The sequence below is a fragment of the Phasianus colchicus genome, chromosome 1, assembly GCF_987193195.1.
Source record: "Phasianus colchicus chromosome 1, bPhaCol1.hap1.1, whole genome shotgun sequence".
Classification (NCBI taxonomy): Eukaryota; Metazoa; Chordata; class Aves; order Galliformes; family Phasianidae; genus Phasianus; species Phasianus colchicus.
In genome coordinates this window covers 85,420,592-85,426,591 of record NC_143436.1, presented here as the reverse complement: position 1 = coordinate 85,426,591, position 6,000 = coordinate 85,420,592, and the positions used below count along the sequence as shown (strand labels likewise).

At 50.7% G+C, this 6,000-nt stretch overlaps 1 protein-coding gene across 4 annotated transcripts in view; it reads left to right on the top strand.

The window, feature by feature from the left end:
* The first annotated feature begins 314 nt into the window (after positions 1 to 314).
* BOC (BOC cell adhesion associated, oncogene regulated) overlaps positions 315 to 6,000 on the top strand; it is a 44,549-nt gene continuing 38,863 nt past the window's right edge. The window contains exon 1 of one of the 4 annotated variants that reach the window (XM_090150856.1): positions 315 to 866. The gene's annotated coding sequence lies outside the window, so the exon portion shown is untranslated. The remainder of the gene's footprint in view (positions 867 to 6,000) is intronic. The other 3 variants (XM_090150859.1, XM_090150860.1, XM_090150869.1) reach the window with 3 other exon arrangements.

The following is a 6,000-nucleotide window of genomic DNA, read 5'->3' as shown; positions in this document are numbered from 1 at the left end:
CTGCCGTATCCCCGCCGCGCCGGGGAGCCCCGCCGCCCTCATCCCACAGGCCACCCCGCTGCCCCAGCGGCCGCCGCGGCCTCCCTGCCTCTCAGACCAAACTTTTCGGCCCAACTTTCCCGCTTCCGCCTGCCGGGAGGAGCGCGGTGGCCGCGCGGGAGCGGCTCGGCGGGTGTCGGCGGTTGCCGTTCGGGGTAGGCAACGGTCAGAGGATGCCGGTTATTGTTACCGCCGGGGAAGGGAGAGCTGGCGGCCGCTGCCCGGCTTTTTAGGTAAGGGGGTTTATTTGGTATTTTCTCTCTCCTCTGGCTCCTCCTCTTCTTCCCTCCTCCTCAGGGGGAGGGGAGGAGGCTCAGGAGCAGGAGTAGCTGGAGCAGGGAATTGTTTGGGAGTTCAGTCATCCAAAAGCTGTCACCCGTATGGAGGGTCTGGCTCCCCGTGCCCCAGCTCCCCTTCCCTCCTCCTTCTTCTCCTCCTCCTCCTCCTCCTCCTCCTCCTCCTCCTCCTCCGCCCGCGCTGCTCTCCCCGCCGCGCCTCCGCTCTGCATATAACCAGCGCAAAACTCCGCCGGCACCCCAAGTCCAGGGCCCCCACCTTCCCTTCCCCTTCTCCCCAAATCAGGCTTTTTTCCTTTCTCTCTCTCTCTCTCTCTCTCCCCCCCCCTTCCCCCCCCTCCTTTTTTTTTTCCCCTTTTTCTCTCGTTATTATTATTTCTCTCTTTCTCTCTCTCTCTCTCTCTGTGCTGAATTCCCCGCAGATCCGGCCTGGAAGTTCCCAGCTCCTGGAGTTAAGCCTCTTTGTTGCTTCTCTCTGTTTCGGGCACGGCCGCGTTCCCCCCTCCCCCGTCTGCTGGGCCCGAGCCCCCGGTGAGTGAAGCGGAGGGGAGTGGGCTGGGGGGCGGCTGCTGGGGGCGGCCGTGGGGCGCGGGGCTTCCCCCCTCCTCACGCCTCGGTGCTGGTGGTGGTGGTGAAGCTTTGTGCTGGAGTTGGGGAAGTTGCTGTCGGGATGCTGGGAAGGGGTCAGCGGACGCGCCAAGGAGCTGACAAGAGAGGAGCGACATCCCGCCAGCCCCTGCCATGTGGGGTTGGGGGTTGTGATGGCGCAGGTGGGTTTGAGGAGCGGGTCGTCCCCTCCCAGACCTTCCTCCTCGGCCAAGCGGCTTTAATGGTGGGCCCAGAATGAGTACATGTAGTGTTGCACTGGCACTTTGCTTAAACTTTCCCCAAAAGCTGGGTCTGCAGTGTCTCCCCATCCCTACCACCAACTTATCGCAGAGCGTGTGGTGGAGAGGGGGAGAGGGAAAAGCTGTTTGAAAAGCCGTGTTGCTTCAGCTCATGTCAAAAGCAGATGGGAGTTTGCAGGCAAGACTCAGCAGAGTCGTTTCGGTGCGTGCTGTGTGAAGGGGTTGTGCTGCTGATGCAGAGAAAAGCGTGGGTGGGTAATCTGCGAGCACAATTCCTGTCCTTTTCTTGTGCAATTGTAGGTTTTTAACTCTGGTGCAAGGGCGAGGAGTGATTTGGGTTTGGGGTGCAGATTTTCTGCTCTGTGGCGGGATGCTGAGGGACTTGTGCCTATCCGCCTCCTGGCCGCTTGGGCTCTAACTTTGGCAGGTCCTCTTGGTGGTGACTGCAAATGGAAAGGGCGCTGGTGTGCTGGGGGCAGAGTGGGATGTGTAGGGGGATTGGTAGCTGTGTCCAAATGAAACTTTCTAAAATGCCCCACAGATACTGATGCTTACTTTGAAAAATTACAATAGGCTTTTCCCAATAGCCCCAGCAGGCAGAAGATATTTCATAGAGATATATATTTCATAGTGTCTTTGAGCACTTCCTCAACTAATTCAGGTACCCCGAGTGTGATTTCACTGGCATTGTGGGAAAGACAGTTCAGGTCTATTAAAGGTTTTTTTTGTTCTTGTTTGTTTTAAAGAAACTCTCTTGACCTCTCTGCAGCATTATGCAAGTGGGATAACAGGCTTCCACACACTCTGTGCGCCCGCCTGTAATTCCAGGCGTGTCCTAAGCTGTTAGATTTTCTTGGTGTCCAGTTCTAACTTCTACATCGCTACTATGTTATCTTTTTGATAAATGCATTTGCAATCTGCCATTAAATTTCTTTTCCCATGCGCTAAAAAATAATCACTGAGAACATTAGGAGGACGTGGATGCTTTTGCAAGTAGGACTGTAACTTAGTTTTCTTCTCTTTTGAAACTAACTGCCTCGATGTGCCTATGTTTAGTGGAGGGCTCTTAAATATATATGCATATCTACATACATACATGGACAAGACCTTTTTTTAATGGCTTGGATGTTGAGGTCTGTAGCTCTGGGAAGGATTTCAAGCAGAAACATTTCACAGATTTGCAAGGACGATTTGTGCTGTTTATTTAAGTGACCAAAAGAAATGAAGGTGAAATAACTTCCTTTGCTAATAGGAGTCATCTTGGGACCTGCTAAAGTAAATAGGACAATTAGGGAGAGCTGTGAGCTTCCCGCTGAGTGCGTGATACTCTCTGACAAGAAATAAACAGAATTTTGTTCTATGTACTTTTCTAAAACACCCATTCCTGAGATACGATAGCAGGACTTTATCTGTTGGGCACAACACAGACAAGATCTCAGTAAGTGTTTGCTGTGAGGGCTGGAATCAGCAGTTCTCTCTGCTGGTGTAGTTCCCATTAGGGAAAAATGAAGCAGGTTCATCTGAAGGGTGTGCAAAGGTCCCTACAGATTTGGAAAACAAGTCCTGTTTTCTCCTTTTCTAATACACATGCATACATATAGGACCATTCTGTGAGAGAAATCCCAGCACAAGTAGCTGAATCCACACACATCTCTGCTTTGCACAAAGAAGAAATTTTACAGGTGAATGTATGTGCTACAAAATGGCATATATGTCTTATGGGTGCTCTGTATCCCTGTGGACTGGAAAATACAGCTTCTCTGTATCATGTACTGTCATGATAGCCCATAAGCACAGAGTGAGAGGCTCTAAACCACTGCACAGTGAGGCTGGGTGCCCCATGTCTGCTGAGGTTTTCCAGCGTTTTGAGTAGAAGACTCAACAGCTCAGAACCGCACTTTTTCAGAAGATAGGTTAATTGTTGCCCTCTCCCTCTCACTTCTTGAAATTCTGTTCTGTTCTCAAAACTAACAGCTCTTTGTGAGCCGGTGGAGCCTCCTGTTCAGCACAGAGCATGCAGGTGGGGTCAGGAAAGTGAGTAGCCTATGTGGTCCCCATCTTACCCAGAGATCGGAGGGGATGCTTCCATTTCCTTTGTGAAGAGCAGGTCTGATTTTTTTATAGTTTCTCTTCATTGTTACTGGATGACTATGCTTGATTAAAATGCCAACAAATCCACCTGTCAGTGCTTCCTGGCTTCTTCCTTAATTGTGTGTCCTCACAAGCACAGGCTGAGACCCTACGTGACAAATCCCTGTTATTTCTTCTGCCTGGGCTGATGAGCAATAGAGGCAGAAGGACACTCTTCAGGTGGAAGCACAGGTTTGAATGTCGAGCTGCTTGGACTGCCCCCAGCCAATGCATGTGCATTGCACAAGCTTAAACAGCTTCCTTTGTAGCCCCATGCCTCAGTCTCCCATTGCAGAAAATGGTGCAGTTGGGGGTGAGAACTGAAGTGGAGCTGTCATTGGAACCATCATGCCAGCCAGCAGCACCAGCCCTCGTGTCTCTGAGAGCAGAGCTTCAGCTCAGTCAGCCTCAGTGACTCAGCCCACAAGAAACTGGAGCAGCAGCAGGCCAGTGTAGCTCTGGCTTAACAGAAGTTTCTTGGGCCATAAATAATGGTAGATTGGTCATTCTAATGCCTGACATTGAATGCCCAGGGAAAGTGGGGAGCAATTCCCTTGGACTTCTTTTATGTACAGGGATGTTTCGGTGCATTACTGCTGGCATGTTATGGACCACAGATTGCAGATCTCTTGGTTGAAACCATTGCCTTCCAGGCCAAAAACTCTATGCTGCAGACTCTGCTGTTGGGATGGGGTATCCCACAATGTAGAAGCTCTCTTGCAAAACCTCTGCAGACTTCCTGTTTCTGGTTAGACTGAAAACATCCTGAGGGAGAAACCTGCTGTTGTGTACTCTGGTGCTCTTGTGGTCAGTCCCAGCTTAAAAGGTTGTGGCTTTTTACAGTGCCTAGGCCACAAGGACAGTTTGAAGAGAGTAAGAAATAAAGGAGTTGCAGGTCCTGGTGAAGATCACTTTCCATTTTTCTAAATGTGTTTTGGGTGACTGTATGACAAAATGCATCGCAAACGTCTTTTTCTTATTTCCTGCTCTTTGGTTTCATCCTTCTTGGCCCTGAATCATACGGCATTGTTTCCGTTGCTTCGTTGGCTGAACGCAGCGCTCAGAGCTTCATTTCTGGAGGCAGCATTTGCAGGATGGGAAGCTTTTAAAATTTGCTTTGTGTGCATATTTGCGCTTCAGAGTTTTTAAAATCTCCCCTCTGTAGGAGCGTGGGCTCCAGCAACACAGCTGCAGGAGTGTTGGTGGAAAGTGGAGGCAAAAGTGGTGTGAGTACAGTGGGAGCAAGTTGGCTGAGGAGCTCAGAGAGCTGTTGTTGTGGGGGGAAAAGCCCAAAGCACTCACATGGTTCTGAAGGGTTTTGTACACAAACAAGGAACAGACCACTGCCTTGAGGAGCCTGCATGCTCCTTTTATTGAATGGCCTCTTTTTGTCCCGAAAAAGGCCAAACGGGCTGAGGGACTCAGCTGGCCCCGATGGAGCTGTTAGCAAAGCACCTGGTGCAGTGAGGCTCTGTGCTGAGAGGGGCTGCTCTCCTGCCTTGCAAGAGTGCTCCAGTAAGAGCCAGAGCCAATTTATTTTGGCTCTGGTGGGACCTATGGAGGAAAATGTGCTTCAGGGAGCGTGTGGGACGTGCTCAAGCTTCTTCGCCCTCTCTGTGGGCAGCATGCCAGCACAGAGGTGAGAGCCAAACTTTACCCTTGCTTTCAGCTTGGCTGCTCTGGGGAAGCTGCTGACCCGTGGCCAAAGCCTCCCCTAAGCCCCCTCTATAGACGTGGGGAGTGCGACTGCACCTTGTGTCCATGCAGCGGGTTGGAGGCTGGCTGGGCCAAGTCCAAACCACGCAGCGGCACGTTGCCCCTATGAAAACCCACTGTTGTTGAGATCACAGGGTTCTGGGGCTGTGGGCTCTCTATATGTCTGTGAAAGCCAGATGGTGGCTTGGAAACCAGTCACTTGCTGTGAGCTTCTGAGGCATAGACAGTAAGTCCCAAGCCCTGTGGTGGCAATGCCATTTTTCTTCAGCAGTCTATAAGATTAGCCAGCAAATCCTACTCTTATGCAGAGCCATGGTCCTACAGCCCTACCAAATACAAGGAGGTACTCACTGGTTGCAACGTCAGTGAATCTGAACAAGCTTGTGTGTCTAAAGACTGCGCATTGAGCCTCTCTCCTGTGTTGTTGTTTTCTTTTAATCAGAGGAGTGGAGAGGGAAAGGGTGTGAAGTGTGTGTTATGTCTTCAGCTTTGAAAAAGGATAGGTTAGGCAGAGCCCTGTGGATCAATATGTTGAGTGTATTAAGAAAACTTACACAGATATAAACCTACAGAGGTAGTATTTAAGAAATAAACCTCAAATGTGGATACACTGGCCTGGAATACAGCATTTATGTGAAAAAGGCACATGCCTCTGGCAATGTCACTATGATTTATTCTGCTGCATTTAGGTAGAGCTGCCACCTTGCTTAGCCATGCTTTTGCTGTAGGGAGGTGAAGAGAGCTGGGTTCTGCTCTCTGCCTTGCAAACTTTTGCCCACGTTGGGGCAAGTTGCTCTTTGCCTCAGCTCTCCACCTGCAGAACCTGTGAGTGGCACTTCCCTGCCTCCTGGTGGTGCTGAGAGTAGATCTGCTAGAGATGCAGAGACACCATGGCTTTGCTGGCTGCTGAGAAAGCTGTCTGGTTAGGACCACTGTTGGTTTCAGCAGAGAACCTCCTGTGGTGTTGGTAG